The 22619-nt window shown below is 37.7% G+C and overlaps 1 protein-coding gene across 1 annotated transcript in view; it reads right to left on the reverse strand.

The window, feature by feature from the left end:
• Positions 1 to 22619, reverse strand: part of LOC122810570 — a 945872-nt gene that overhangs the window by 660994 nt on the left and 262259 nt on the right. The gene's annotated exons all lie outside the window — the stretch shown is intronic.

Consider the following 22619-nt stretch of genomic DNA (forward strand, 5'->3'; position numbering starts at 1 on the left):
AGAATTTTAGATATATTTTTATATTTTTATACTTATATTTATATATATATATACATTAATCATTTTGCATTATGTTTATATGTACATTAAGTTTTTACGTATTGTTCTTGAGCCTCTGGTTTATCTTGCTATATATATTACTTAACATTTTACATTTTACACTTCATATGTACTATATATTCCATTTATTTATATGTGATAGGGCCTCTATGCAAACTATTAATTTAGGAAAAAGAGTATAACAACATTTACAAGTATTTTTTAATCTAGCAGCATTAACGATGGTTCTTAATATGTGTTGTTTGGACACATTTAGAGCACTGTGTTATGAAAGTGAATGCCTTTTTTAAAAAATGTGATTCAACTGGTTATATTAATTAATTAATTGATTGGAAACATCATTGGAAGGTATATAAAAATGTAACTGACTAATGTAGAACAGATTCTGATGAAGTCTCCGTAAAGGAGACGAAAGCGCTTAATCTATTGTTGAATTTGATTTATGTTCTTGTTTTAATATTAAACTTTTAAAAGATTTCTCCGCTTTGTTGGTGGTATATGCTGGTGAGATACGTATAAGGTGAAGCAGGAACTGAAGAGTTTTTACAAGGGACAGCCTTAATAGTGCCGGAGCAGTGATCTTCCAGCTTACTCTGTCAAATGCTTTCTTTGCATCAAGACCTACTAACAACAGTGGTATTTTCTTATTCTGCTTTCCTCTGGATCATAAATGTTCTGTTAATGTTGTCAAATATTTGTCTCCACAACACCACACTGATCCATATCTATCAATTTTGGCATCACTTCTGCAATTCTTTTAGCCATTATAGACATATGCACTTTAAAATCACGGTTTAGTACCAAAATGGGCCTGTATGAAGTTGGATCTGATGGATCTGAAATAGTTACTGGGTGAATACCAATACCTTCAATTAAATGCATATATTCCTTGGAAATCTAAATTCTTTCTAGCCTAGATCAGTTTTTTTTATTTCACATCTTCCCTGCCAAATATTTTCATAAAATTCTTCAAAAAATTTACCTTCGTTACATTTTCCCTTCTCCACCCCCCCAATACACATCTTCACTGTTGCAAATCAAGTTCCAGTCCTCACCTATAAGTAACATTTCCTGCTGAAAACTGATTAGTTCTCCCAGAATTTTCTTAAGCTGCATTACAGCAGTTTTAGGTGGAATATAAATATATTTAGTGTAATCCTCCTCCCTTGCCAGTAGCTCCTTCATACTACAAATCTACCATTATTATCTTTTTATTGTCTTCTATCACTATTGGAGATCCTATTGCAATTAATCTAAGTATTCCTCTTTTCCTTTGTCCCAGGTATTCTGCTGAATAACTATCATGAAAACCTTTCTTTATTAAATTTACATGTTCAGTTCTTTCCAAGTGTGTCTACTGTACCACAGCTATTTGCATTCTACATTTTTAATATAATTCATTACTCTTTCTTTTTTGTATTTGTCTGTGACACCATTGACATTTAAAGACATTACAGAGAGCACCACTGTATTAAAAAGTTATTATTCCCACCTTTTGTGTATAACAGCTTGTTGTTAAATGTCACAGTGGATCTGTTTAATTCCAAATGAAAAAAAAAGAATCAAAACAAAATTGACGCATTATGACCCAATTAAAGAACTGCACACATTAGTACTCCCTATGTTGTATACTTATTTATTTATTTAAATTTACATTTGTTAACCGGGGGTGTCTGACTGGGCAGAAGCCCTTTTTCAACAGAGGCCCGGGGAGAAAAGCTCCAAAGTTTACAAACAATTTTTAAATTTTAAGAAAACGTGCAATAATACAATAATGTTTAAAACTCAAAAGAAACAACATCAGTACTGTGTTACAAATTAAGTTATAAATGCATAGGAAGTTACATGAAAAGAATAGATAGTTGGTTATTTAGGCTAGATGTTATGTGAATATATGAACTGTACAGTGTCTAGAAAAGTGAATACAGAGAAGGAATGGAAAGGAAAGTGTAGAGGTGAATATAGGAAAAGGATGGAGTAGATTGTAAAGGACAGAAGATGATTTTAGGAGTGCAACAGTAATGAGAGAGGAGAAAGAAGGTATATTAGATGGATATATTCAGGGAGGGAGAGAACAGTGGCAGGTCTATTGCAATTTAAAGTACTCTTTTGAGGCCGATTTAAATTGTTTAGGATGTGTAAGAGTTCTGATTTCAACAGGGAGTTTGTTGCATGCTATTGAGGGGTGATGGCTATATATGTTGCAACCAGAGTTTGACTTGGGTTTATACATACTTAATAGATCTTGGGTTGAGCTCTGGAGATGTCTAGCAGAGGAATAGTGAGAGATGAGGGAGCATAGTGCAGGACAGAATGCTGGTTGGTATAGTTATGGAGTGCATGATTTGGAGATGAGAGAGGAGAAGCAGGTGAGGTAATTCCAGTCAATTTAAGTATTTTAGAGAGAGACAGTGGTGGGATTTATAGGTTTGTTGAGCTGCAAATCTAGCTATCTTATGGTTGACTCAAGCTTAGTAAGTAGGGAGGAGTTAAGATTTGTGAGAATTTGACAGGAGTAGGTTAAGCAAGGTAGAAGATAAGCATGTGTGAAATAAATCCTAGCTTCTGAGGTGAGGGATATTTTTTTGTTTCTATACAGAAGTCCTAGTTTCTGATGGGTTTTCCCAATACAATTATTTATGTGAAGGTCGAATTTTAGCAGATCATCAATGGTAACCCCAAGTAGTTTTGTGCTGGATTCGACTTCAATAGGTGTATTGTTAAGGGACATTATGTAGCAGGAAGATTGTATGTGGTTGACTGTTTTGGGGAGAAAAAGTAGCAGTTTTGTTTTTTTTTTAGGGTTGAGGATAAGTAGATTATTGGAGAGCCGTGTCTCAACTGTGTTAAAGGAAGACTGGGTAGCGGATAATAGTTCAGAGGGAGAGTTGGCAATGGTGATGACTGTAGAGTCATCAGCGTATTGGACTATGGAAGACTGTGGGCAGGAGGAATAGAGTAGGTTAGTGAAGATATTAAAAAGTAGTGGTCCAAGTATGGATCCTTGGGGGACACCCATTTTGACTGGAAAGGGAGTAGATAGTGCAGAGTGCCATGTCATTGATTGCAGTCTGTCAGTGAGATAGCTAGAGGACCATGCAACTGTATCTGAGGAGAAGTTGAGGTCAGACAGTTTGTTCAGTAGCAGGGAGTGAGAAACTATGTCAAAACCCTTTGAGAGGTCCATGAATAGGCAGGAAATAAGTTTATGATCATCTTTGGCTAGAGAAATAGTGTTGAGGAAGGTAAGTAGAGCTGTGGTGGTACTATGTTTAGGTCAGAAACCATGCTGTGTAGGTGTGAGTAGTTTTTTCTGTATGAGATATAGGTTCATAGGTTCATAGGTTAGTACTAGGCTAACTGCCCTTGCGAGCCATTGTAAGCCTAGCCAATTATCCCTTGTGAGAATCGAACCCTTCACCTTGTGTTTGTAAGGCAAATACCTTAACCATTAGGCCACCCTCCCACTTGTTTGTGTATACATTTCTCCAAGACTTTAGAGAGAGGGAGAGGACAGCAATAGGTCTGAAATTGGATACTTCTGTGGAGTTACCTCATTTAATAATAGGTAGGGTGTAGAATTGTTTCCAGACTGATGGGACTTTAGATTCAGAAATAGAGCAATTAATTATGATAGATACTGGTAGAGCAAGAGAGTGAGCTGCTATCTGGAGAAAGTATGATGTGATGTTGTCAGCAGATACAGAGCATGGTTTTAGCTTAGAGAGTAGAGTTTTGATGTAGGTTGTAGGAACATGTTTAAGGAAGAAAGTGTTTGCTGAACTGGTAGTTGATGAAGGTTCAGAACAGTTGGAAGCACTGGTGTTGTAGAGGCTAGTATTGGGGTTAAATAGGTTGGATATTAATTCTATAAAGTATGTGTTGAAGGTGTTGGCTGTGTCTTCTAGTGATTTATCTGGGCATGGGTTGGAAGAAGTGGGATTGCCTATTTGGTTTATAGCGTTCCAGAACTTTTTTTTTGGCTCAGATTTTAGAGTTGTTGGGGGTGGGGTTGTAGTAGAAATCTTTTTTGTCTTTACTGATGAGTTGCTTAGTCTGATTTCTTAGCTCTCTCTACATTTGCAAATCTGCAGGGTGCTTTGTTTGTAGCCATGTTTTCCAGGCTCTGTCTCTTAGTTTTCATATGGATGCGAGTAGTTTTAGATTGCCAGGGGGATATATTGGCTTTTATCCTTACTTTCTGGAGAGGGGCTAATGAGTTTAAGATGTTGAGGAAAGTTGAGTTGAAGGTTTGGACTGCTTCTTCGAGTGAGAACATGGTTAGGAAGTTCCAATTCACTCTAGAGATGAGGGTTTCAAAAGTTTCTAGGCTGAAGTTGGAAAGTTTATGACAGCTGATAAATCTGTGTGATTTACTGAGATGGTGAATATATCTGAGTACTTTTATGAGTGAGTGATCACTCAAGGAGTCAGGGAGTGTTTCAGGATTATGGTATTTGGAGGGGTTTGAAACAAGTATCCAATCTATGAAGGTGCAAGATGCACCTGAACAATATTTGTCATACAGAGAGTAACACAGCGGTCCCAGTAATCTGACCTTGGACCTTACTGGTATAAAAGTTCAAGTCACTATATACTTGAGAATGATCAACTTAGATTTATGTACTCAGAAGAAATTAAAGACACCGTAAACAAATTAAAATTTCTGTCACAGACTGTACTTTTGAGATGAAAAAAATAAAAATGAATTAATCCACCTCCCGGGTCACCTTTAAACCCACAAATTTAACTTGAAGTCTTCTTCCTCCACAATATAATGTTTGGAATAGGAGTTGATTTTAATAAAAATACAGAGGCAGAAAATGTGCCCACTAAATATAAGAACAATAAGGCACGATGAAGATGTACAGTAAATTGGGTACCAGACAATTATAAAACAGAAAATGAGTTGTCTCTCTTTTTCAATATCCCTACTGATTTCAGACATGTACACTTTAGAAAAACTATTGCAGTGTTTCTTTTATGAACATTTCAGACCATGCTACTAATCTTGAGCTTCTATCTTGGAGTTTAATGCTGCTACGTAATTTATTCCCCTTACATGCAGGGTGTGAATATGACAGTTATATTTCATTTACCTTTTCCCATCGTAGCTCATCCATCCATCTATCTATCTATCTATCTATCTATCTATCTATCTATCTATGTATCTATCTGTCTGTCTATCTATCAATCTTTCTCTTGAGCTAGATATTTTACCTACCACTGCAAGGAAAGCACTGTTAAATAATAATATTAATAAAAGCATAAATAACTGCAGTTTAAAGCAAACAATTGTAATTTAATAGAAAAAAATATCAATGTTATTTATAACTGGGGGTCATTCTTATAAATGGGACTAATGTGATGGTTCTGAAAGTAAGTATTGCATCAATAATCCAAAGGGCTATGTCTGCAAATCTTAGAAGCTGCAAATTAAAGACTATACTGGAATGCTTTCAAGAAACATACAAATGTTAACCATTTAAAAATTCACTGAAGGTCTGAACACCATTCTGAGGGACACATGGATCTAAGATTAACAAGGATGCACCTCTGTCCTATAGACATAAGTGTTTTGAGAGTACAAGGAAGTACGCATTCAGTCTCAAAGATGCCCATAATTTAAAAGGAATTCAGTGATGGAATCCGTCGTTATGTATAATAGAAAGAGAACTTTGGGATATCTTGGGATGTAGCACTAAAATCTGGATGGTGGCCAAATTGATATTATGTCAGAAAGCATACTAGAGTAGAATGTAACTTCACAGTACATAAGTGGTTACAATCTGTCCAAAAATAAACATCTACTGGAGCCTTCACATCACAGCATAACTAAATTCTGTCATCTACAAGCAGAAGCCCAAATAAAAAGGCAAAAGATTAAAAAACTGCTAAAAGACCAAACTGAAAAGACAAGGACAAAAGCAATCTCAAGATATATGTGACATTTCTCATTTTGACTGAAGTCTGGCACTTCTAAAGGTGTACCTGCTACTACTGTCATGTTTTCCATCCTTGTTATATAATTTTTTTACATTTATGGTATTTGCAGTATAAAAAAGAATAACAGATTTATGTACAGTGTTTTAATATTTCCAGTGGAAAATATCTCTAAGGTAATGCAGACTTATATGAAGTACAATCTGTATGCCACTGTGCAGCATCACACCAGTGTGCCAAACTGGAATGACCAACATCCATCTTAAAGGCATATGTCTAACTCACATAAACATAAGCTATGTCAGTAAATATTTTGACTACACTGCATACAACATCTTTCTCTATTACTAGTGAAAACATTATAGAAGGTCGTAGGAGAGACTACTATTCTTTGTGCAAAGTTGTTAGGCATGCATATCCCCTTGTTTTTTCAGATACCACACCATCATTACCACCTGATTTTTTGTTTTACTTCATGTTATTTCCTTTGTTAACCATGTAAAAACTGGTCCTAAACAGTGGACCATTTTCAGTCAGGTCCTGGGCCAAATGGCAACAACACATACACAGCATTATATACACAAATAAGATCAAATAAATACATGACACTAAACTAAACACATCCATCCATACATACATATTTATTAGCTCAGCATTCCATTTATCCTAAACAAGTATAACCTACCTAGTAAGTTTGATCAATAAGAAAAACATTCACTGAGACACAAAGCATAAAAGTAATCATGGGGATGAAGATGATGATTCTAATTTTCTCTCATTAGATGCACAAATAAAAAAAATGTTTACAGATTTTCAAAAATATACTATCAGTTAGTGAACAAGCTCCTCAGTCGCAAAGAAATGGCAAAGCCAATACTAGTCCTGTAACGGTATATACATATAGAGATGAGTGTTTGGAGATGCAGCTTAATTAGGATGCCTAAGTCAGCTGCACTTGTATGTATCTCCAAGGTAAAGTTTTATCAGTTTGCAAAATACTGGAAGGCTGACACTATTTTGCACATTTTGTGGTAAAGCATTCCAAATGCTAGGAACAACTTTTTTTTCTCTATGGCAGATATAGAGAGGTCATTGCAACTGATAGCTCACCTGACTTCTCAAACTGGAAGTGGAATTTCTAATTCTAATTCTTATTTCTGAGTGGTGGGCAATGTTGTCATTCATTACTTTGAAGCTGATATTGCTAAGTAAGAAACTTCCAAGATGGCTGCACACTGAGGAACAGCTTAATTTTAGATCTCCCAGGGTGAAAACAGAAACTCAGAAAAGAGAGCCAGCGAATTTGTCTTTTAGGTAAATTTTAGTAACTGGCTGGTAAGTGCACTGCCTGGATGCTAGCAAAGAAGACTTTAGAGAACATGAAAGAAAATCACCCACTAAATGTGAGGAGTGGGAAGAATCCTGCAGCTGAAATTCAAGTTCCAGCTTTGGTGCCAGACATGAATCCCAGTAATCCAGAGTGAAAAAATTATATCAAATCTGCTCACAGCTGACTAAAATAAACTAAACACTAAAGGAATATATAAACTCAAATAACAAAAAGCTGGAAAAAATGGAAGAAGATTTAAACACATATTCAGGTGAGATGATAAAACTGCAAACATCAGAGGTTGAAATGAAGAAAAGACTGTATATGAAACAGCTCAAGAAGAGATGTCTCAAAAAATACTAAAATTAGAGGACAGAGAACATACAGGAAATCCTAAGATTTTCTGTCCTACCACAGAAAATGGAAGGAACAGCTTGTATTAATTTTATGAAAGCACAAATAAGTAACTGGATTGTTATTCCACAACAAACACTGTCAATTGAAAGGGCATCATTGTGTATGCTTAAAATCTGATCATGAGAAAGCAGCCAAGACTTGTAGTAGTAAAGGTGCAATCCTATCAGGAGAAAAAGTTGATTCTAACAAAACTGTGGCAGAAAGACTTAGTACTAAAAGTTGGAGACAATGCAGTGTTTGTGGAAAGTGATTACTCACTATACATCAAGTAGAAGAGGAGTAAATTTATTCCAGCAATCAGGGAATGATGAAAGGCAAGTGTGAGATTCAATTTGCTGTATTCAGCTACTTCAGAATATTTGTTTCTGAAGGATCAAAACAATTTTTGATGCAGAACATGCTAAGGAGGAAATACGAAAGTCTGTACAACAACAATTGAGGTTTCAAACAGAAGGGGACTCTGCTTCTTATTCTTCTGATAATAAAACCCATAGACTTTGCCAGTAAAACCTTCTGCAATGTTCCAAAGGAAAATGCTTGAGAGGCAGATAAAAGTACATGAGTTGACTAGAAGAACCAGGAGTACACTGGAAATGAACCAGAGACTAGAGCTGGGAGATGGAGAGCAACAGGAAGAAAACCAACAACTCAGAAATTAATGAATAAATGTGAGACTACAAAGCATCAGTCACATTTGTGAAATATGGCTGAACAAGAAAACCTGTAAATATTAAACTATTTTGACTTTGTTTAAACATGTAGGGGACTCAAAAGTCTGTGCCCTATTTCATGTCATTAATGTTTGGTAGAATATTAAGATGAGGGGGAGAGGAAGAAAAGAGATTAACTGTAAGTAAAACAATTGTTGTTCTTAACAGTATTTTTATAAAAATGCATATTATATAGTACAGCATTTTTTGTTATGTTTGTGTTTGTTATAGGGATACTAAAGCAAACAGCTGCCCCTGTTTTCTTCTTTCTTTCTTTCTTTAGTTTTTAAGAAATGTAGGCAAAGCAATGTAAAAAAAAAAAGAAGAAAGTCAGGATAAAAGCATATTTAAGATAATAGGCTGTAATCTTGGGTTGCTGAGGTGAGGGATATGTTGTAAAAGTAAACAGATCATGATATAACTAAAATGGATATGCATTTTCTTATTTTGCATAGAGGAATGAATGGATTAAGGACTTTGGCTTGATATTACAGATTTTAAGTGGAAGCAAGTAAATAAGAGAACACTGAAAGTAATGAAAAGTTTTTCCTTTAGCAAATAAATGTACACAGTGCAACATGAAAAGCCTGTAGCTGAAGACAATTGTGTATATGTGGTACTCATGTTTCTATGGAGACACTCTAATAACAGGGCAAAAAAACATATTTTTTCTTTCGATGGTTAAAAGATAATGTTTTCTGAAAGCATTCAAATTTTTTTCTACATCTGGGAGAGGGATAAAGACACAACAAAAACAGACAGCGCTTAGTTTAAGCAGAACCACAGGCTGTACCATGTGTCCTAACATGGATAATCTTAATTCTAGGTTAATTAAAGTCTGTGTGTGTATCTGTCAATCTGGGACAGCTGTTCCCATTAGGATGTACAAAGTTTTGGGTATATGTATTAAGTTAATAGGTTACAGGGTGTTCCGAGGGTTTTCATTAAAACAAAACGCCTTATAAGATGTGACATAAGTTCAAATGGATATGACAAGAAACAACTGTATAAAAGCTCAACCTGCCACACAAATTATGCATGTGACACAAAAGCTGAAACTAGACATTTTTTTAAAAAAAAAGCTGTCATATGTAACAGGTGAAAATAACTCCTTAACATTATGGTAACACTTTCCATATTATCTTTGAACATGAATGGTCTCACAAGTATATACAAAAAAGAAAGAGTAGTCAACTATATTAAGAAATGCAGAGTGCACCAGCTGTGCTATGGGAGACCCAGTTGTAAAGAAGTGACCATGTGAATTTGATAAAGAAAGCATTTCAGGATGGATAGTCAGCAAAATATCTGGGCAAAGGAAAAAGTGGGGGTACTTACATTAACTGCTAGAGGAGCTCTAATAGTGACAGAAGAAGAAAAAAGATAATAATGGTAGATTTGTAGTAGTAAGGGGTTACTAACAAATGAGGAAGATTACACTGGCATGTATTTATATCCCACCTAAAACTGCTACAATAGAGCTTAAGAAAATTCTGGGAGAAATAATCAGCTTTTAACAGAGAATATTACTTAAAGGTGGAGACTGGCATTTGATTTGCAACATTCAGGATGTATCTGGGGGACCTACACGGGAAAATATAACAACAATGGAACATTTTTGAAGAAATACATGGAAATATTTGGTATGGAAGCTAGTGAATTCAGCAGTAGGAGCTTAGAGATAATTTGCATGCTATTTCCCAAGATACAAAAACTGGGTTATGCCAGACAGAAACTATATTTCACAGGAACATGTGAATTTAATTGAAAGTTTTGATACGCATCCAATATCGATTTCAGATTATTTGCCAATAATAACTAAAATAAAAATGTAGGTTAATGAAATAAAAATGAGACACTGGCATTTCCCCACCTATCTGTTAAGCAGGCAGGAATTTAAGGAATGGGTAGTGGAAATTATTTGGGAGTTATTAGGGAAGATATACATTTCTTCACAAATTATACCTAGGGAGTGTGATAAATTGAAAGTGGAGCTTAAAAATAAGGTAGAAATAAAAGAAAAAGGTATGGTTAAGAAGTAATAAGAACTAATTTGAGGGACTGAGAAAGGTTAAAATATTGCAGAATGAGGGGACTCTCAACAGAACAAGAAGAGGAGCAACTGCAGAGTGCTGCACAGAAAATAAGGGATTACCTGGGTAATATACAGGAGTTTAGAAAGATTGCTGTTAGGCAACTATTTTTATAATAACTCAAGGGCACAAAAGCTTTTAGATTTTAGGCAACAGAAAGTTGAAAGGGTTGCTGCCAAGCTTAGGGAGCCTACAACAAGGAAAATATCCACAGATCCTAAAGATGTATTAGAAATATTTCAAAAATTTTATGAAAATTTATACAAAACTGAGAAATTTGGAAATCAAGAAAAAAGAACAAATGGAAATATTTAGGGAAGAATTAAATATGCCAAGGTTACAGATAAATAAGGCTCAGTTATTAATGGTTAGGATAGGAGGAGAGGAGATAAAAATGGTGATGTATGACTGATCCATAGAAAAGTTTCTAGGAATAGATGGTATTTCTGTGGAAGTCTGGAAGCTAGGAGGGAAGAAAGTGATAAAATCTGGAAGATCTGATGAAAAAGAAGTTATGTCTTACCATAACGTTCCATCAGTGTTGTTGATCTTCATTCATTCATCACAGATGGGATGTCGGTTCCGTCCTTGGAACAGAGTCAGTCTTATACCAAGTTTGTGCCAGCCAAAAACTCTCAAGCTAAGCTTTTACCCATAGTACCCTTCTCCCTGTTACCTCAGATCCAGTTTGCCCTTTATCAGTAAAGCAGAGGCAGTTTCTGTGCAAGTGCCCTAACTCAGCACTTGGACCCAAAGTATCCCCCAAGAGCCTTTGGAGGGGGAAGGAGGGAGGGACATGACGAATGAATGAAGATCAACAACACAGATGGAACATTATGGTAAGACATAACTTGTTTATCTGATGTTGTTAATCTTCAATCCCTTCATCACTGATGGGACAGAGTCCCCAGCTACCTTGTGTTCCCTGGATGGCCCTTATGGAAGAATATTCCTGAGCACCATAGAGTCAAAGGACGCTCTTCCCCTGGAGACCAGATCTAGTTTGTAATGAGGAATAAAGGTATGAGGAGAACCCCATGTCGCTGCTGTACAGATATCATCCATGGAGGTTCTAAAGCTACAGAAGTTGCCATCGACCCAGTAGAGTGAGCTTTGACTTTCTGTGGTATAGGCTTTTTTTCATGATGATAAATGTAAAGTATGCAATCTCTAAGCCATTTAGATAAGGTCACTTTATAAACAGAATTTTGGGGTTCTGATGCCGGGGGTATGCTTCCAGAAGCAAGTGCCTTCTCCATCGCCCAGAAAGCAGGTCTGCCCGAAGAGGGATAGGAGCCCAGAACAGAGAAGGACAACCTCGGAACCGGGGTCACACCGCACTCCGTCGAACCTGCTCCCGAGGAAGGAGCCTCAATAAGGATTGGTGCTGACAGAACCCCTGGCACCATGAATGGAACTGCAGAAATGCGTGGAACCATACTTGCCACTGAAGAGCCCAAGCCCATTCCTGAACTTGAGGAAGGTTCTGTTCCGAAGAGACTGAAGACCAAGGGGACGGTTCCAAGGTCACAGTGAGGTCCACTACTGGCACCAAAACAGAGGGTTCTGAAAAAGATGTCGGAGCTAAAGACTTTGAAACCTGCATGGTCAAAGGAGGAGAATAGGATGGAGTCCATGGAGGAAGAATTCCAGGTTTGGCAAGTGGATGGGTCTTAGACAGAGTGAAGATCCCCCTGACTGTCAGCAGCTGATCCAAAAGGCGCACCACATCAAGTTCTGAAAGGCTCCTGGTGGATCTAGTGGATACTCCCAACAGGGAGTCTGGTTGCTCTAGGAAGGGGCTATATATTTGTCCCAGAAAAGGGTCCACCGATGGGGAGTATCGGGTCTATGCACTAAAGTCCAGTGGCATCACTGTCTCCAGTTTGGAGACAGGAAGCAGCGGGGCTAATATAGGGGTAATAGGTACTGTAGACGGATTCGCTGCTGAAAGGGCACTTGGTACTGAAATGGACACGGATGGCTCAGTCACAAATGGAGTCAAAGTAATAGGTACCGAAGGAACGCTCAGTGCTGAAGCAGCACTTGGTGCCAAAGAGGATGAGGCAGTTTTTGAAGCATCGAATATCGGTGCCATGGACAATGTCGGTGCCGAAACAGGCACCAAAGGCGGTATGGCAGTTGACGGAACCGAGGTCGGTGCCATAGAGATTAACCTAGGTTCCGAAGACATCTTAGGTATTTTAGGCTTAGCAGATTTACCCAGCTCACTGGAGGGTGAAGAAGAAACAGAGTGTGGTCTTTTCTTTTCTGTTCTGGGTCGAGGGTGGCCTCCTTTGCAGAAAGAGGCTCTGAAAAGGGCGTCTTAAGAGGCCCTTCAGAATTAACTTATTTTTCCATTCATTCAAAGTGCGTTGACTGAATCCTTTACAAATAGAACATGGGGGCTGCACCAAGAGATGGGGCACCCCCAAACAATACACACAATCATCATGCGCGTCACTAATAGGCATTTTCCTATTACATTATGACACTGCTTAAACCTAGACATAACTTTCTTTACAGACATAATGATACGCAGACACTCACAGGTTATAAGGGGAAAAAAGAGATTTATTTATTTATTTTTTTAAGTAAAGACAAAATAAATAAAGAAATGCCAGCGATGGCATTTAAGAAATACCCCAAAAGGTACGGAGAAAGGTCTTACCACCAATGGTACCAAGACTACCAAAATGTAAGAAAGGGTAAATAGGGTTAGCGATAGATCACGATATATAAGAAAATAGAAAAAGGAGAGAGAAAGAGACTAATACACTCAGTAAAATTAAGATAACAGTCAAAAAGTCAAAAAAGTTGAACTTAGCTTGAGAGCTGGCTTGAACGCAGCTTTATGGCTACACGGCAAATGAGATTTGGGGTAACAGGGAGAAGGGTACTATGGGTAAAAGCTTAGCTGGAGAGTTTTTGGCTGGCACGAGCTTGGTACAAGACCGGGCCACTTCAGAGGACGGAACCGACATCCCATCAGTGATGAAGGGAATGAAGATTAACAACATCAGATCAATATTTTAAAAGGAGAAGCACCAACATCTTGGAAGAAAGCTGCAGTGGCTGTAATACCTAAAGATGGTAAAGACCCATCAGATCCAACTTTATACAGGCTCATTTTGATTCTAAACCATGATTAGAAAGTGTTTATGTCTATAATGGCTAAAAGAATGGCAAAGTTGTTGCCAAAATTGAAGAATCAATGTGGTTTTGAGGAGGGGAGGCAAACATTTGATAACATTAACAGAACAATGATGATCCAGAGGGAAGCAAAATGTAAGAAAATACCACTGTTGTCTGTGGGTCTTGATTCAGAGAATCAGTTCAACAGAGTAAGCTGGGATTTTATCAGAAAGGCAATAGAAGTATATGCATTCTCTGACACAACAGTAAGGTTAATTAGGAGGATATATGAGCGATCTGAGGTGAAAATTAAAATGTGTGAGGTTCCTCTCTGATAAGTTCTGTTTGACTAAGGAACCAGGCAGGGCTGTCTTCTTTCTTGTTTGTTATTTGTGTTATATTAAAAACCACTGGCAAAGAAAATAAGGGACTCAGAAATTCAAGGATATAACTAGTATGGTAATCAAGAAAGGTTGGTGTTATTTGGAGAAATATTACTTTTTACCTGATAAAACCATAAAAAGCCATTTCAGTGCTGTTGAAAATTCTGAGGCAGTTTCATATCTTTTCAGGCTACACAATTAATGAAGATAAAACAAAAACAAGAGCTGTAAACTATGTACCCACAAACAAATTGGTTCAGCAATGCCAATATTTTTGGGGCATGATAAAATGAAGTATTTAAGAGTATGGGTTAAATAGGATTCTGTTGTACAGCTAAAGATGTGTGGAAAGAGACTGAACAAAAGATAATACAAAAACTGAGAAACTGGAAGAGCTGTTTTATGAATATGGATAGCAATACAGAAGCACTGAAAATGTTTTTAGTCTCTCTAGTTTTATACAAAGATCAAACATATTTTCATCAACCAGAGGATAGACTGTGGATAACAATTAATACAGAATTGAAGAATTTTACCTGGGAAGGGGAAGAGGTCAATGATCAAGTGGGATAAGTTAATCCTTCCAACAAGAACAAGACCTGATTTGAAGGGATATTTCAGAGCTACATAGTTAAGACTCCAACATATGGCACAGGCAGAAATCTAAAATTCAAAGCGGAAAGGGATGATGATGAAACAGGGAGAACCCTCAAGAAATAGGGAGAGACTGGGATTTTGGAAGCAGATCCTTAAGGAGAAATAACAACAGCCATACAGAATATTATATTCATAAAGAGGCAGAAACTATTTTAGGAACTAAGCCAACATGGGAATGCAGAAAGGAGATTCTGCTGACAGGGATGACTGCAATTAGGAATACAGAGAACAGGCAAGAGAGGGCTGGAATTTTCAGCAGCAAACTGGAAAAGAAACCAAGGTATCAGGAGCAAAATATTTGAGAGGGAAAGGTAATAGAATGGGAAGAGGTCAAGAATACATTTGGAACTACATTCCCTATCAAGGATTGGTATCAGAGCATAGGCAAACAGAAAGCAATAGGGGGATCCTAAGTGAGAGACCAGCACTGGTAGAGCTTTTAGTTGAATCTAAAACAAAAGTCACTGTTAAAAAAGGCATAATTAGTAGGGCACATAAAATACTGCATGATAACTATAGGAATCAATCAGAGGAAGTTAGAAAGAACTGGGAGAGAGATTGGATAAGGAATTCATGAAGAACCAGAGGGAGGATATATGCATGGCTCCCAAATATGCAAAAAAAGTACATAGGTATTTTTATACCCCAAGCAGATCCCAAAGAATGTTTCCTTGGAAAGACTGTAAATGTTGGAGGTGTGATGGGGAAGAAAGAGGTAACTGGTAACATATTTTTGGAAGAGTACAGACAGCAGACTTTTAACAAAATTCCTTGCAGAATACTCTGTCAGAAATACTGGGTAAGGAAACTGGTGTAACTAAGGAAATGACTTTTTGAGCTGAGATACAGGATCTGAATTGCCTAGATATAATAAGGCCTTGCTGAGTTTAATTCTGGTGGCTGCCAAAAAGCAATTACCATAAAATGGAAATCAAGGTCTAAACCAACTGCATTAGAAGTAGTGAATATTATAAAAAAGATAAAAGAACAGGAAGTGGGGTATTTACAAAAAGGGAAGAAGCAAATCACATAGAAGAAAAGGGAATTGTAGGAACAATACACTTAGAATAATGTTTTTGAGGGAAAATGAGGTTTAAGGGAAGGCAGGAGTTGAATGAGATCATATGTCATATATAAATGTTTGCAACTGAAAATATGTCAATATGGCTTGTTTTTGTTTCAATAACTGTATGATTGCCTATGTCATAAGTGATAATTCAATAAAGTTATTTTTTGTTTAAAAAATATTACTGAGTAAGAAATTAGACCTAGTCTCCACTGGCATCCACTTAGGTTTTTATTTTACAAAGTAATACAGTGATGCTGATGATTACAGGTTCACAGGTGTTTACTAGGCTAACAACCACAAGGGCCTTTTTAAGCCTAGCCATAAATCCCAAAATGGTCCAGATATAAAATCTTGGTATCTTATTCTCTGCAATCTGTAGCCAGGGATGCCAGACGTCCCTATTTGGGTGGGACTGTCCCGAGATCAGCAGCCTGATCCCGAGTTCCGCCCTGCCGGTTTAAATCCCGGCCAGCCTCCGCTTTGTTTAGTTTTTTTTTTTTTTTTTTTGATTGGTCTGTATACCTGGCATACAGGCCAATCAAAAATCGCTAAACATGGAGCTTCTTGTGTTCCGCATTAAACAGAAGTAGCTCCATGTTTAGCGATTTTTGATTGGACCATATGCCGGTATACTGTGTTCTGCATTAAAGACCTTTTTTTTTTTCGTCCCTACCTTGCCGATATGAAATTTGGCAACCCTGTCTGTAGCATAATTGTATTGTATGGACAATGGACTGCTAGAACAGGCAAAGCATATTCATGTCTTGGAAGTAGTACATTGATTGTAACTGCCTTTCTAGCTTTTAAAGACAAATTACAATTTTTATACAAGACTTTTAGTTGGTAAACAGCTTTAGTAATCTGATTTTGTGTGTACCTGTTGAAGGCCAGTGTTTGGTGCAGGGTAATGCCTATATACGGCTGAGTGATGGCACAAAGTATGGGACTGCTATATGTGTCCTTAATTAGCAATAGTGTGATATTAGCTAGTTTTATGTGTCCCAGATATAAACTCAGTTCCAAGCAGCAGAGAAATCAGTCTGTAGACTGAGTTTATTTACTTACTTTGTTTACCATGGTAGTGCACTGATCTCAGTGGACCATTTGCAGGCACAGCCCGATATTTACACATACAAGAATATGCTAGAAAACTATATAAATATATATATATATATATATATATATATATATATATATATACATACACACACACACACACACACACACACAAACAAACACACACACACACACACACACACACACACACACACACACACACACACACACACACACACACACACACACATGTATCTTTAAACATGCAAGAACATGCTATAAAATTTAGTTCAATAGGCAGTTAATGTCAAAACAGGACAGAAAAACTGAATTATGCTTAGCAGAGCTTTATGGATAACATGTACCATAATGGCTGAGATGGTTTATGTTACAGGGATAGCAGCACACCATTATATAGAGAGGTATGAAGACATTAGAAGAGGTAAGTCTGAATAGTCACAAGAAAGGCAACCATGGGAAAAAGCCACAGAAAAGGTATGAGAAGCATGCAGAAGGAACAGGAACAGAAAGGAGAAGTTGTCTGATGGAGATACAAAGAACAGACAGAAGTAGGATAAATGAGAGGCATTAAGTAAAGGCAATGACAAAATGAGATAAGAAAGGATGAAATACAAATAAAAGGGTGTGTGACAGCTGCAGGGTTCATGAATGTGACTCAAGTGAGTATAGATGCATTTTGCTTGGGTGAAGAGATGTTCCTTGAGCTGTTATCTGAAGTCAGAGTACTTTTGGAAATTTCGGACCGAGACAGGAATAAAGTCCCATAGTTTACATGCTTATGCATGGGGAGTGCAATAGAGTTTACATTTTGGAGTTAGCATGGTTGGTTGAGATTGAAATATACTCCTGAGATTTTATGTGGGAGTTTTGGTGAAAAGTTTGAGTGAGAAGGAACAATGTCTCATGAGAAAGGGCTTTGTGAATTAGCGATCCTAGTAGGAGGTTGGCTCTCAAATGTACTGGAAGCCATAAATTAAGTTAACTGGAAGTTAAGTTGTTTGGGATTATTTTGGGCTTTCAGTAGTAGTAAGTCATTATCATACATTATGCAGCCTATACTGGGTAGGAAAGATGAAAAGTCATTAATATAAAAGTGACAGCAAAACTAATCCAAATACACATCCTCTGTAGTATACTTCTTGAGGTAGTGCCAAGGTCTCCATTGTTATTATTCGTATGAACTATAAAAGTTCTCTGTAACAAAGACAACACTTCAGGAGCAATACCGATGTGTTTTAGCTTGCTCACAAGCAAACTGTGATCAACATTTTCAAATGCATGATTAAGGTCTTAAAATACTGCTCTTATCAGTTCACCTTTTTCCACATCACAATAAAGCTAGTCAATTAGCTTGAACTAGGCAGTGATGGTACTGTATTTGGGCCTGACACCATGTTGTGTGTCGGTAAGAATATCACATCTGTAATGTATTCCAAGATTAGATCATACACTAGTTTTTCAAAGATTTTTGCCAATGGACAAACAGTTGCTATGGTCCTATAATCATTAACTGAGGAGGGATGAGATACTTCAGGGATAGGTATTCTAAGAGAATGTTGAAAGCTTGCTGGGACTATTTTAGCTGTTAGAGTGTAGCTGAGAATATGAATAAGTGGTCCTGCTAGAATAAATTAGGCAACTTCAAAAGCCCAGGATGAAGGTAGTAAGACTGTAGGCTGTAGCTGTAATGTAATTGCCTAGCAACCTTTTAATTGATTATCCTGTAATGGTGTTAAACAAAGTACAGTTGTGTAAGTAAATTTACCATAACAACGTATGTTTGAATGATCACTGTTGCAGTAGCCTGAGCTATATGGGTTATATCCTGCCAAGTATATAACAGCCATCCAGCTTCCAAACCTTCTGGGCACCTTCCAAGTGCTTGAACTATCACATAGCTTGAGCTGAGGTGACTAAAAGACAAATTTGGGCACCAAGCCCTTCAGAGCATTCCTGCCAACATACAGACAGAGGCTGAGCCCTGAAAGGACAATGCTAGGAAGAACAAAAAACAAGTAACCGTACCCTGGCATAAACACCACCAAAAATAAGGGTGATAAAGGGCATGAACAGCTGCTGCAGCAGCGGTCATTCAAACATCTACTTTTCTTGCACACCTGTACTATGCTCATCGTATTGATCACTGCTGCAGCTGCCTTACTATATGGGTAGACTACCCTAACTTACCACGTTTGGGAGATGGAAGGAGAAGACTCTAGGAACCCTTGGAGAATGGTCCTTGCAAAGCCTGATCTAGACTTAGGGAAAGAATTAAGCTTATAGTGCTTTGCAAAAAAAGTATGTCGGGAGGACCAAGATGTAGCTTCTAGAATACTTCTAAAATCCATCTCTTTGCAAAAAGCCATAGATGTAGCCAAGGCCCTGGTAGAGTGGGCCTTGCCCCTGCCTGGAAAAACTTTGTTGTGGTAAGTATAACAAAAGGTAATAGCTTTAGACAAACATATGGAAATAGTCTGTATTGACATGGATTGTCCCTTCTTCTTATCTTCACCATGAAAGAAAAACAGATCCAAAGATTTGAAAGATTTATTTCTGTCAAGATAATACTCGAGTTGCCAGTGGACATCCAAGGTATGGATTATCCTTTCTCTGACAATTTTAAGATCAGTAAAGAAAATGACGGAATGGCTATACCACTTCAGGAATAAAAGACATATTAGTTCTTAAAGAAACACTGTCTTTTTGGAAAATGAGATATGGTTGACTTACAATAAGAGCTAGCAACTCAGATACTCTTCTTGCAGAGGTCACAGAAATCAGTAAAACTGTATCCATGTTAAGAACCTCAAGTCAGCCATAAGAGCTGGTTCAAATGGAGCAAATGTTAGCTTCTCTAACACAATATTAAGATCCCAAGCGTGGACACTGTTTTTTTACCGGCCTCTTAAGTAAAACCCCTTTCAAAAACATTTTGATATGACAAAGTCTTGAAAGAGGAGGATCCATGGGCAGACTTTCTGAAATGGCTAGTAAATGAACCTTTTTAGAGGAGTAAGAAAAGCCATACGAAAGTAGCTCACACAAATATTATAAAACCAGAGAACAGCTAGCTCTGAATGGATGCTGGTTATGTTGTTGTCGTTGTCACCAATTAGAAAATCTTTGTCATTTGCTAATATATGACTTTGTAGTAGCATGCTTTCTTATCTCCGTTGGTACCTGCCGGACAAAGGAAATTAAAATCCTATCATCCAGACAGTCAGCTGAATTTGAATGGGACCAGGGCTGTATCAAACACCCCTAATCTTGTATGAGTAGATCCATTCTGTAAGGAAGCTTGTGGTAATTGCCTCTGGCCATTTCCAAAAGAAGGAAGAACCACTGTTGCCTAAGCCAGAAAGGGAGTCACTACAGTGATCTTAGAGCATTCCTTCTGAATATTCAGAAATACCCTGGATATCGTTGGAAAGGGTATAAAAGCATAACAGGAACATTCCTGTCAAAAGAAAAAAGACATCTGTTTTCCAGGCCTTCTTGAATGGAATCCTGGAGCAGAATCTTGCCAGCTGATTATTTAGAGAGGAGGCAAATGGGTCTACTAGTTGAACTCCCCACAGAAGGAACAAATCTTGGAAGACCCCATGATCTAGTTTGCACAGATTAGGGTCTGCCCTGTCCTGTTCAACTTGTATGCCACACAATATTGCTCTAACAGAGTGAACAATGCTTGTAGAATGAGATTGTGTTATGAAGCTATATCCCACGCAAACATGGTTAGTCAGCAAAGGGAGTATGACCTTGATCCCCCCTGCTTATAGATGTATCACATGATTGTGGTACTGTCCGAAACAACATGAAGAGGTCCTTGGGACCAAAGATAATTCAGAGAGTTGAGTGTCTTGATCACAGCAACCGTCTCTTTTATATTTACATGCCCGTGTGTCCTAGATGTCCCACAACTTGCAATATTATCACTCCTGAAACTACTCCCCAAGCAAAGTCTGAGGTGTTTGTAATGACTGACTGCTTTGGAACAGGAAGGGATAAAGGAAGGCTCATTTATTCAGAGCTTCCTTGTTTCTGGCTTGGACACCTGTGACTGCAAGACTTGGATTGCTTCTAAAACCACCTGGAAATACAAAGCTGATATAAGTATATTTTTTGCACATGATCTAACTGCTTTAGTGATATTTAACAATTCTGAACTGTATTTATTTATTTGGTTGAATTTATCAGATTTTTAGCCTGTACTTGTTAAAGAAACTCCATCTGTCTGTTAGCGTACTGCTCTTAGGTTGTTTTAACCATATTCTGCAAAAGTTGTTCTGAGTCTGCCAAAATATTTCTAAGTTTTGCAAAGTTTGTGTGTGTTGTTAACATTTCTCATGGTTAGTGAACTTATTTACAAGTTCCTGATATTGCATGAATTTTTACTTCTGTTCTAAAGCATTTGTTGCTGCACTTGAGATCAAAGCCAGCTTGTTTTACATAGGGAGGGTTCTTTTGCACTCTGGTGGGAGCACAGGGCTAAATTCAACCATCCAAGGTGGGAACTATGGGTCTATATTAAAAGAGCAAAGAGGTGTTTCAGCGAACACCTCTTCGTCAACACGTAATGAGCGAACGTACTAAAACGCGAACGCTCAAATCACCGGTTTCTTTCCCTGGGAAAGAAACCACTAGCACAAACACACACACACTTTAAAACATAACAACGTGGGGGTGCACACCCCCAACTAAATATACCAACTCCGAGACTGCACTACAGTGAGGAAAGGGGCAAACACACAGGGTTGGCCAAGCAATTTCTTTCCCAGGGAAAGAAATCGCTGTTTTGAACATTCACAGTTTAGTGCGTTCGCTCATTACGTGTCAACCAAGAGCTGTTCGATGAAACATCTATTTGGTCTTTTAATATAGACCCAGGAACTATTGTTCGATAGTTTTTTGCGTTTTTATCTGACTGGCCTGAGAGTTTTACTTTAGAAAAGTCTTTCATCCTGCCGGTATAGTATAAACGCCTCGTGTTTCCACATTCTGCAAACGTGGTTCCCCATGCTTCCATATAAGCAAATCTATCCGGTTTAAAATCCTCTAAAATTTAGTCTCTCACTGTTCACAGCTACTCAAAGAGCTGCCAGTTTGTGCAGAGGGTAGTACCACTGCAGGTCATTTAACAATATACTATTAAGCACTCTCACTTTGACCTTAAAGTAACACTCCCTTACTCCTTCCCATCTAGAAATTGTGTTTCTTTGCCTTACATAGCATAGGCTTGATTCAGACCTGCTGAATCTAGACTGTTTGATATCACTGTGCTCTTAAACCAGCCATCTTACATTAAGAGGACCTCCCTACATCCTTGTGACAGAAGTGTGTAGCTCAGGACCCAGCTGAGTTGGGGATAGCTGGAGAAGGGCTCAGTCTGGGGCTTTCCCATTGGTAGGGATATTAAAACTGTTTAAATTTGCCTGTATATAAGCCTCGAATTTGTGCGGGTTTGTGCTCAGTTTACGGGAGCTGCTCAATGTTTGGAAAGTTTAGCCAGCGGTCTGGAGTGCATCTGCACTGAAGTCCAAGGCATCCACTGAAAAAAAACTGAAAAATAAGTATATTTTAAGCCTGCACTTTGTTAACTGTATTTAAATGAATTACTGCTTCATTTTTGCTGTTTGTGACTAAGTCCAGCTAGCCTACTTCCTTTCCAAACACCACATTCAGAAAAATCCTGCCACAATGGATTGGCAGTTTCCCATAATTTCTCCTGCCAGCTTGATTGATATG

The sequence above is a fragment of the Protopterus annectens genome, chromosome 9.part0 (genome assembly GCF_019279795.1).
Source record: "Protopterus annectens isolate FY-2018-M chromosome 9.part0, PAN1.0, whole genome shotgun sequence".
Classification (NCBI taxonomy): Eukaryota; Metazoa; Chordata; order Ceratodontiformes; family Protopteridae; genus Protopterus; species Protopterus annectens.